The sequence below is a fragment of the Phyllostomus hastatus genome, unplaced genomic scaffold, assembly GCF_019186645.2.
Source record: "Phyllostomus hastatus isolate PE091 unplaced genomic scaffold, TTU_PhHast_1.1 phas_contig_29, whole genome shotgun sequence".
NCBI classification, from domain to species: Eukaryota; Metazoa; Chordata; class Mammalia; order Chiroptera; family Phyllostomidae; genus Phyllostomus; species Phyllostomus hastatus.
The window spans coordinates 29835040-29846767 of NW_025333835.1; the positions used below are offsets into that span (position 1 = coordinate 29835040).

The 11728-nt window shown below is 44.3% G+C and overlaps 1 pseudogene; it reads right to left on the reverse strand.

Annotated features, from left to right (window-relative positions):
• Positions 1-4335: 4335 nt before the first annotated feature.
• Positions 4336-4876, reverse strand: LOC123818881 (annotated as a pseudogene).
• Between the last annotated feature and the right edge of the window lie 6852 nt (positions 4877-11728).

Here is an 11728-nt window from a genome sequence, read left to right on the forward strand (position 1 = left end):
CTAAAAGCAATTACGGGAAGGAGAGAAAGAGAGAGAGAGAGAGGAGAAACTGTGTTTTCAGCTTGAAAACAGAGCACAGACGGGGTGGCAGGAAGCACTCTCTCGTGGTCCTGGTACGACGGAGGGGGCGGTTCGGCCCATGTGCACTGTGAAGGACAGAGCTCTCCCTTCGTCTGGAGCGTGCTGATGCTGCCCTGGAGAGAGCCGAGCCCCATAGCTTCCTCCACACTGGTCTGGGCCCAGAAGCTGTGACCTCAGGCACAGCCCTGTGCCAGGACTTGGGGAAAGGGAGGGGCAGCATGCGTAGCTTGTGGAACACCTTAAGGGGAGAGGATAAAGTGCAGTATTGAGGGAGGGATCCCAGGAAGGAGAAATGAGAGAGGAAAGACCAAAGACAGTACACTGAATTAAGTAATGGGAAGTTTTTGCGGGTCCTTTAATTTGCAACTTCACCAGCATGGGGGCCTGAAAAGATAGGAGGGGGAACTGAAATCCTCAAAGCCCCCTGTCCTATGTCCTCCCTTAACCTCTGATTAGTAAAAATAAAAGGATATGAGTTAAATCTACAGGGGAACTCCATTTTCTTTCTTCCCACACTCTGTCAGAGTCTGACGCCGGCTGCCACTGACAGGAGACTCTCAGGTCGTGTCTTTGTTACTGGTGGACTCTCAGCTGCGGCCCGAGGGGCCTCACCCCTGGCTGAGATGGCAGAAGGGAGAAGTTCTGCTCACCCCCCCAGTACCAGATGGGGGTGGGACCAGGGGAAGGCAGCCACATGCACCATAGAAATCAAAATGGCACAGGGGGAGGTGCTGGAGCAGAGAGGCCTGCCTTTCTAGCCTGGGGAAAGAAGGGAATGGTTGGGAGGGGGACCCACCCGAAGCCCCAAAGTTTGGAAAGTTAACTGGTCATTTTTGTGGAGCACCTGGTCTGCCCCAAATCCAAAACTAATATCGTCCCAGGGGAACAAGAGAACTCTCCCTTGTTTGTGGCTGACTGCTGGGGACGTGCACTCAAATGGTGTGCTGGCCGGTCCTCTCCGTGGGCCCTGTGGCCCATGGCTTCTAGGAGGGGGGTCTCTCTCTTTCCTACCCGGTGAAGCACTCATCATGAGTGCACGTGCTCTGTGGCCCGGGAGTATGTCCCCTTGAGGCCCTATAGCCCACAGCTGTCGGCGGCATGGCCCACGGACTCCAGGAGGGAGCCTAACGTGGCAGCAGCTGGAACGAGCTAAAGTACCTGGATGACGTGCTTAGCAGCTGTCCACAGGCTCCACGGCACGGTACTTAGAAATGGAGCAGGAGCTCTGGGCACTGGCTTTGGTCCTGGTCTCACTGAAGACAGTCGGACTTTGCCTGGGTTTTGCAGAGGAGATGAGCTTTGAGGCAGGAGGCCACCGTTCTCCCAGATCCTGCAGCATCTGGATAAAAAAACCTCTTTCCTCTTTCACCGGCAGCTGCCCCACGAGTTTGGCTTTTGTCTTGACAGGCAGACAAACCCCTGTTTTTCCTTCGGGAACATGTCGAGCCTCCTGTTCTTCACCTGACCACTAACTCAGCCCACCCTACATTCTATCCTCACACTGATCAGCTTTATGGTTTACAAAAATCCCAGTACTGTGCAACAATTCAAGACTCCAGGAGTTTTAGGAGGTATTGGCGTTATGGGAGCAACCACTGAGGGTAAAGAAATCAGCTTCTGGGGCGATGGTCTGAGCTCCTGCCTTTTACAAAAGGCCTCTCCACACAGACCAACGGCTCTCAGAGGAAAAGCTCATTTCTGAGTTACCGTGAGTCTAGCCAGGCCCCATTCTAGTTTCAGGCATTACACGTTTCTCTGTGATCCTTTATAAACCATCTATCTGTGGCAGTGGTCAGGCAGCCTGGGGAGGGATCAGCCCTTCTTTCAAAGTTCGGGTCCCATAATCTCCATACCTGAATCACACCCGGGTCTGCTTCTATTGTGTTTTTTTCCCTCTTCATCCTCTTCCTGGGTGTGTCCCACAATCTTCCAGGGAAGGCTGGACCTCGTGTGTGAAAAACTATTGGAACTGTTGACAGTGTTCTCTTTTTTTTTTCCCCCAGAAAGAATATTATTTAGCTTCTGGAAGGCAGTTAGTAGAGAAGCAAACCACATAATGCAAATAGGGAGCAAACTGATTTGAGTCTGAGCCTCGGCCTAAGGCTTTGACTATTTGGTGTTTGCCCTCACCTCGGAGGGATAGGAACTGGGTTGGAGCCCTGAGCGTGTGCCTGGGGGCCTCCACCTTGGTGGCCCCTGTACCCTTTTTTTTTTTTTTTTTTTTCAAAAAACTCCCCCCAGCACAGTGAGAGTGCCAACAGGCCTGTCCAGTGTGCTCAGCCTCCTTGCACACTCTTTCGGGGTCAGCTTCCATGTCTTGGCCGGTACCACAGACGAACGGGCGATCGTCTCAGGAGAGAAAGTGGCCGGTCTCCCAGGCCCATTTTCCTCTTCTTCCCTTCTCTCCAGGATCTTGGCTCCTCTTCTCTTGGGACCCTTGATAGTCTTGAACTCCCATTTTTGACTCTCCTGTCCCATGAGACTGTTCAAAATATTGCTCAGTTTCTCTGCTTGTCAGCAGCCACTCTCCACCCAGACTCTTTAAATTAATTTTCCTTCTTTCAAGGGTCTTGAGCAATTAAGTTTCGGGCTACTTTCGTAGTCTTCCAACACTGTTAAGTAGGTGTGTGTGTGTGTGTTGCATTGTTTTGCTATTTTATTATTTTATTTTATTTACTTTAAGTAGGAGAACTGGTCTATTAGAAACCAGATAGCCAGGGCCTGCCTTTGTTTTAAGTGCCACTGATGGAACTGTTCTGCAGTTTCTTTTCCTTCTACCTTGTTTTGAGCCTTTAGTTTTAACCCAAGGAACCAAAAAATACACTGTTTTTGACTTTACTTACAGTTTAAACATAACATCTAATATTTGGGATTCTGTTTCTGGAGGACAGGCGTTCACAGTTCTTGCTTCTCGCATTGTGACTTACAGAGTAGGGTAACTGTCGACTAAACGGATTTTAAAGTTTCCATCGCTGGCAAGAAATCCCCCACCCGCCCTGGTAATCCAGCTGAATCATTCGGGGTGTCAGCCAGACAGAGATTTCCTGCCTGAGATCGGACGGACCATCTGCATCGCGCTTGAGGCCAAGGAGAAAGGAAGCCAAGAGCCAGGTCACATCAGTTTCTTCGGCTGGAAAATGAACAGGATGACCGTAGGCAATGTCTAAGTCCCTTCCCACTCTGACAGTTTGTGCACCTGTTAGCAAGCCCACGCTCATGTTTCGGTCCCTTCAGTGACGATTTTGTTGAAGGCAGTACTGCGTCTGTACCTTTGTCTCCTGAGGCCCCTCACCAGTTCAGTGGCACCGTGACAGGGGGAGGCTGCAGTCTGGGTGCTGATTTTTGCATGAGCCCCATGCGCCGCTTTGTTAACTTCCTAATGCTACCACAATAAATGGCCACACCCTGGGTGGCTCAAAACAACCGGCATTTATTCTCTCACAGTTCTAGGGGCCAGGGGGTCTGAAATCAAGGTGTCAGCAGGGCAGGTTCCTTCTGGAAGCTCTGAGAGAGCACAGTCCCCTCCTCTCTCTTATCTCCTCATGGCTGTCAGCATTCCCTAGAGTGTCAATGCGTCATTCCGAGCTTTGTCTCCCTCTTCCCATCACTGCCTTCTCTCTGTGTCTTTCTGTAGCTGCTCCTCTAATGACCAGTGGGTCACTAATTTAGGGCCGCACTCTAAATCCAGGTTGACTTAATCTCAGATCTTTTGTTCATCCACAAAGACCCTAAGTAAGGTCACTTTGAGGCCATGGATAGACACAAATTATCAGAGAGCACTGTTCAAATCATGATAACCATCCAAGGAAATCTTTTTTTTCCCATTTTAGGACTAAATTTTAATAGAATGTAAAAGTTGGAACTCTTACACTTTAAACAAATAAAACCTAAAAATTACTGATTGGTTCAAAATGGTTTTATGGAAATAACTAATCTGTAGCAAAAACTTGACATTGAGTGCAATGTCTCCATCTTTTTTTTTAAGTCCTCACTGGAGGATATGTTTTATTATTGACTTTTCGAGGGAGAGAGAGAGAGAAAAGAGAGAGAGAAACATTGATGTGAGAGAGAAATGTAGACTGGCTGCTTCCCGCACATGCCCTGACCGGGGATGGAACCCTCAACCTTTCTGTTGGACAGGATGATGCTCCAACCACCCGAGCCACCCAAAGAGGGCAAGGCTCCATCACTTCTTGAGCAGAGTGTACATAGGTTCCAAGGGGACAGGGTAGCATGTGAGAAGGGCCCGCACATTTACAACAGCAGGCATTTTCTTTTCCTCTTCTTGACGGTAGGTGGGCAGAGAACAGCCCGAACAGCTGCATCAAACACTGCCCGGAGGCCTCGCTGCGTGAGAGCCGCACACTCCGGGTATTTTACAATACCGGTCTTCCCACAGGCAGGTGATGGGTGTCAGCTTCTCCTTCAGTTTTCAGTGGTGTCCTTATCATCCCTAAGAGCAAACTCAGTCCCTGCCAGGATGATGGGAATGTTGCAGCAATGGCGTCACACTTCAGGATACCACTTTGCAGGAAAGTTTTCAAATTACGCGGGACTCACAAGAGAAAAGCAAATTAAGAAAACATCTCTCTGCAGATGATCTGTCATAATCTTCTTGTCCAGCATTATCCCATAAGTCCAGATTCGCCGGTTTTCCATCTACAATAACATAGGCAGAATAGCTGTCAAAGACATTGAGGATGTGGTCTCCAGGAAACGCATTGGTTGTATAACCAATCAGTGGGCAAGTTTTAACTACAGCTCCGCCTCCCACCGCCACACAGATGGCCCGCATCTGGGCTGTTCCGTGGGCCACAGTGCCAGTGGCCGGGCACCGAGGCAAGAAGCGGTGGGCACATGGCTGCCATCAACATAGATCTTAAAACCATAAGCTTTATGAGGGCAAGAATTATGTCTGTCTTGTTCACTGCAGGCATATTCACCGCTTTTAATATTTGTTGAATAGATGAACAACTAAAGGTGAAGTAGGATCTCAGTGGTAGGTGTGCAGTACATGTTGCCAGCTATAATCAAATGAAGATGTTCACAATGGAATACTACAAGGCCGTGAAGAAGAAAATTTTACCCTTTGAGACAGTGTGGATGGTCTTAGAGAACATTATGCTAAGTGAAATAAGCCAGTCATAAGAAGACAAATACCATATGATCTCACTCATATGTGGAGTCTAATGAACAAACTGAACTAACAAGGAACATAGAGACAGACTCATAGAGAGCAGATGACAGCTAAGGTGGGGCAGGGGAGATTAGCAGGTGGAGGGACTGAACGAAAAGGAAAAGGGACTCATGGACATGGACAACAGTGTGGAGACGTCTGGGGGGGAGGTGGGTGTAAGGGGATTAAATAGTAATGGAAAAAAACACGATAAAGTACCTTAAGTTTAAAAAAAAATAAATGAAGATGTTCATAGACCCGTCTTCAAGGGCCCTTGCTCTTGATGAGTGCTCAGTGCATTTCTGTGAGGATTTGTGCCTCATCGGGCTGATGGAAATGCAGTCTCTCAACCAGAAGTGTATTACTTTGTAGCCTACTTTTAAAAGTTCATCTTTACAGTATATATGTATTTCTTTACTTCCTATCTTCTTCCCCTTCCCTTCGTTTTCTTCCATTTAGTGTGGCTTTAGGGCTATCGCCAGTCATGGGTCTTCTGTTTTCTTGTCAGCTCTTTTTCGTTTTCACTTTTTCAATTCCTTACAATCAGGTGTGCATCTGGAATGTAAAATGTGTGTGTGTGTGTGTGTGTGTGTGTGTGTGTGTATTTCAACACATTTATATTTCAGTAAGACTTAGATGAAAGGGATCCCAAGCATTTCAGTAGATTTGAACCTGAAAAAGGAAATAATGAAACTCAGTGATTTTATATTGAGTTCCCCTGCAGAAAGGAAAAGCAACTACTTTGTATTTTAAGTTAGTCGCTAGGGAAAAGAGTTCCACATTTTCCAGTAACAGCCTTTTAAGGTATTACTGCCGGCGAGCCTTCTAACTATTAAAGTAGGACATAATGAGGGAGGCGACGTCATAGAGAATAAGCCGCTGGCCATCCCACTAAGAAATCCTTTCTCACGCCATTTCCTGCAGAGTGAGATTGTACGGATGCCTGCAAACATCGACACTTGCCGCGCTGTTTGAGCATCCCCATTACCTTTCTGAGCCTCAGATCTGGTTCTTTGATTTGTTCTCTCTCAAGCTCCTTAAAGCTCCTTCTATGCCAGTTTGGATAGTATTGAGGAATCTTGATGAATTTGCTCATTATCTAATACAAAGTGACATAAAACACTCCTGCCACGAACTCTGCCACATAGCCATACCCTGCTGAACTCCCGCAATTCAGTCGGTGCTAGACTAATAGCATTTATGTTATTCATAGATCTCAGCTGACCTTGATCTGCTAGAAGCTCCCTCCTTTTTATCTCTGTTCCATACTGGGAAGGTTTTTGTCCTGCATTAACAATGACTCTTTTGTACATCAAAGCACACCCCCCCAACATCCCAAGTTTTAATTTTCCTTGCATGCATAATATGTATCTCTCTTCTGTTCAATGTCTGTTACTTCTTACCTATGTTTAATTAATGGATAATAGAAATTGCTATCTATTTAGCAAAAGAAAAGTACTTAACAATTAACCCTTTAGTATATGAATTTAAAAGAAGCAGTTTTTGAGTGAAAACATTCACAGAAATGATTTTTTTCTTTCTCTTTTTTAAATGTAGGAAATACAGATTAAATAGAGATCTAGTCACATATACCTCCATTTGTCCAGTGTTGCAAATAACAGTATTTATTTACCTTGGAAAACAAAAGTTTTAACTACACTGAAATGCTCCTATTTGGTTTGAGTATTAAATGTATATATTTAAATATACATACATATATATGAGAGATTATCTGTTTATGTGAAATTACAGACATTGGATAAAGGTTTGTGGGCAATAAATGAGAGTTTAATTGAGTGAGTCAATGATTCCATTCCTTTTAGGAAATTTCTTTGAAAGGCACTTACCAAAAGCCAAACAAACAAATAAGTAAAACAGGAAACAAAAATCTAAAAACAAAACCCTTATAACCTAGGAATTACTCTGTAATGTGAATCTTCCCTCCTCTCAGCAAAACATCTTAATTATAAAGTAACCCCTTCAATTAGCTTGCTTTTTTTTTACTTTCTTTGCAATCAGTGAATCTGGTATTTAGTAGGGCTGTGTAAAAACAACTGCAGCCGAGTTCTCCAGCAGTGCCTCTGGTAACAACAGCAGGTGGATAAAAATGTATAAAGACTGGTTTCATGGAGTCTAATTCGGAGTGCTCCAACAGTCTCTTGTTTTCACTTGAGGATTTATTCATTTATGTAGTGTATTTCTTGTTCTGGTATCTTGCTTCTCTGTGGGGAGGCATCCTGTAACTATTTCTGACAGCAAAATGAGAACTATTTACTTTCCTTAAAAGAAAGTATCCAAGTTCTCAAATTCTAGTGCCAATAAATAGCCCCTGGACAGCTGTGTTACCATGCAGGCCCCTGGGAGCCACCTTGGGAAACGCTGACTCAGGAGCCCCGGGGGTGACGACTCCAGCCTGTGTTTCGGGAAGGCAGCCCCGCTGATGCCACTACGTGCCCACAGATCCACTTCCAGAAACATTGTTCTGACTGTTACGGAGCAAAGAGCTTAGTTCTGTGGCTGGGAGCCCTAGGGAGTGTGAAGGTTTGCAGGATACAGTGGAAATGTATTCTGGAATGCTTATGTTTCACCTGGACATATAGCAGTTCAAAATATAAAAACTAAGTAGAAGAAATACTTACTGATATGGCTTTTAATGCCGTGCTAAAAGCAGGAAGGGGAAACCCGTGTAGAGACTGGTGTAGAACAGGGGTGTCCCACCCTCAGCCCACAGGCCTCGAGCAGACCAGGGCGCCTATGAATGTGACCCAACACAAAATGATTAATTTACTTAAAACATTTACTTAAAAATTTACTTAGTTTTATTACTAAGTTTTATACTAAATTTTATTACTTAGCTATGTGCATTTTCTATATTAGTGATCACAGACTTGGACCTGCTGGATGAGGTCAAAAGATTATCAAATGTGCCGCTGCTTAATTAGGGTTATTATGTGAAGGCTCTTTGCTTCTCTGTGGTGGTGTGTATCACGAAAATGATGCACAGACCTTTTTTTTTTTTGCTCCTGGGTTTTCATTAGTGTGTGTGTATCTAATGTGTAGCCCAAGACAACTCTTCTTCCAGTGTGGCCCAGAGAGGCCAAAATGTTGGCCACCCCTGGCGTAGAAGGGGGCATGGAATGACGAGTGCTGTCGGAGGTGAAGGCAGCAGAACACTTTCCTCTTCCCTCCTTTGGGCTTATTTTAAATGAGCCAGGTCCCAGGGTTAATCACGCAAAATACTAGGACAGGCTAAAATTGCTCGATGAGAATAAAATTACCCACCAATGCTTTGATGCTTGTTTGTTTGTTTGTTTGTTTGTTTGTTTGTTTTTTTAAGTCTTCCCATAATTGTGCCATAGGGATACTTTGGAAATAGAGATTCAAATCACTGGACGATTTTTAACTCTTTCAGGATAAATTGCTCATTTCCCCTGACTAATAGGAATGGGCTATTCAAAGTCTGGATTAACATAATTACTGTAGAGCCCACTTTAAACTTAGATCCCAGAGTTAATTGGTTTTTTTTAAACTACATTTTACTTCAGGTAATTACATGAGATAACACGTATGAAAGTACCTGGCACGGAATCTGGCGGATGTTGAAGACTCAGATCCAATCGCCTGTTGAGCGTCTCCCCTCGGGGAATTTGCAACCACCCAACTCGACGGCAGCCAAACTGAGCCATCTTTTCTGCCTCCTCCCCAAATGGTCCCTAAACCAACCATTACTCAAGCCAGAAGCCTTTGTTGCGTCCTTGGTGTCCTATGTCCCCCAAGTCTTATTTGGCTTCCTAAGTACCTCTCTTTTTGGGGGGGCGGATGAAGAACCATTTGTATTTTATTTTTGTATTCTCTTTTTCCTTTCTATTGAACTTGCTGTGGTGACACTGGTTAATAAAATTGTAAGGTTTCAGGTGTACAATTGTATGATGCATCATCTGTATATGGTACTTGTATACATATATGGTACATATATGTATATGTTCACTACCCCAAGGCAAGTCTCCTTCAGTCACCATTTGTCTCCCCACTCCATCTTGCACCTACCCCCAACCCTTTTCCCTTGGCTAATCACCATACTGTTGCCTGTGAGTTTTGCTTTTTGCTTAATCTCTTCACATAAATATCTCTTAAATCATCCACTTCACTCATTCATTGCTCAGTGAACCAAACAGTATGTCCCGTAGGAAGGTTCTAGGTGGGTGGTGTGTGCTCACCTTCAGGTCCGACGAGATTAGTACGGACAAAGAACATGTGGGGTCAGTGTGCTAGGGGAGGGCGGATCACAAAGGGCCCTTTAAGCCACGTCAAGAATTATTGAAATTTTGTCCTAAGAAAAATGAGAGAAGCCTGAAGAGTTTCAAGCATGGAAATGAGGTGATGAGATCTGAGTTTTACGAAGATCGCTCCTTTCGATCTCTCTGATCCCATTTGTCACAACGCAAGACCCGGTGACAAGCATCTGTGCTTGGGGGCACTGCACCTGGTCTCCTCACCGTGCTCCTCCTCCCCTGAGACACGTGCTCCTCGTTGCAATTAAACAAATGGAGCAACACACAAATAAAAAGCCTAGAAGTCTGATTACATCCCTCTCCTATTTCAAGTCTTCTAATGACTTCTCAACGCCCTTAGGATAAAATGCAAATTCCTTCCCAGGGGTCCCATGGCTTAAGGCTAACGCTTACCTTTCCAGTGTCTTCTCTCAGCACTGTCCCTTTCACACCCTCCAGGTTTGCTGACCTTCCATCAGGTACGCTAACCAGCCACTGGAAGCACAAACCTTTCATGCTTACACCGCACTCCGACCTTCCTTTTCTCCGTGCCTGGGCACCCATCCTGCCCAGCTCTGTTTGGGGAGGCAAAAAAAAAAAAAAACCCTTCTTTAAAAAAAAGTTTTAAAATTTTAATTTTTTTCTTTATTTTTATTGATTTACACTATTACAGATACCCCCATTGCCTGGCCCCTGCCTTTGCCACCTCCCCACGCCCCTTCCCTCTGGCCAGCACCACACTGTGGTCTGTGCCTGTGCATTATGCATATATGAGCTTCACTTTTGTAACTCTTGACCATGTGAAGTTCTTATGTGGCTGAGGATTGCCACGTTTCCCAATCGTGACATTTATCATGCGTTTTTCTGGTACACTTAAGCTCCACCAGTGTCTGTCCTCACCAGTGAGGACTTTGCCATAGACCCTCCAGCAGTCCCTGCCCCACGGCAGGCTCTCAGGAGACCTGGTGGGGTTTCAACACACGCCTTCTGGGTGAACGCACAAACGGTGCCTAATGCTTCCCTTTCCTTGCCCTTTTATAGCGAGCGTGTCTTCCTTCTAAAGAGTGCATTGGGAAAACAAATATCTCAAAAATGACACATCTGCTTTGGATTCAGATGACATACTCCAGTCCTCTTACAATGTTGGAGATAAAGGTAACCAAGCTAAGTTTTAGATGGGGGTGTGAAATCTGGTAGATTAGGCAAATAAGGAAAGACTAGAGGGGAATTACTTCTGTTCTAAATGAGGGTGCTGACTGCACTCCTCGGAGGTGGGACTGGTTTTCGGGGCCTCCAGCAGCAGTCTGACTCCTGGGTCACTGTGCGCGTGCTGTCACTGTGCACCCACATGCTGTCTGAGCTTTGCTAACCTGACAATGATGAAAAGTTGAATTTCAGTATAGTGTTAATTAGTATTTTAAAATTATTCCTTGATGGAAAATCTTTATATATATCTACATATTTTATTTATTTTTTTTTAGAGGGGAAATGAGGGAGTAAGAGAGGGAAATATCAATGTGTGGTTGCCCCTTGAGTATCCCCTACTGGGGACCTGATCTGCAACCCAGGAATGTACTCTGACTGGGAATCGAACCTGTGACCCTTTGGTTCACAGTCTGGCACTCAGTCCATTGAGCCACATCAGCCAGGGCTGAAGATCTTTCTATATTTTTAAGAGACATTTGCATTTACTCTTCTGTGACTTGCCTGTTTTTAAACTTACTGTTTATTGTTTTTCCTTATTAATATCTAGAAGTTTCAGGTATGAAAGAAATTAGACATTTTTGATATAAATTGCAAACATTTCCCCCTGTTTGTTTTTGTATTTTGACTTGATTAATGTTATACATGCATATATATATATGCATGTATAACATTAATATATATATATATATTTACCATGAGGAATATTCTCTTATTAAGCCATCAAATTTAGAGCCTTACTTTATGATTTTTGTATTTTTGTATCAACCTCAGAAAGACTTTTTCTGCTCAAAGATTTCCTAAATGTTTTTTTTTTCAGTTTTTTTTCTAAATCCTTTATTTTCATGTTTAAATATTTTATTGAACTGGGATCTCTTTTATTGTAAGTTATGAAGTAAGGAATCCATTTTTTCCCCTAGATGACTATCCAGTTGCCCCCCTATCTTTTATCAATGGAAAATACTTGATCTCCATTGATTTTAAGTATCACTTTTAT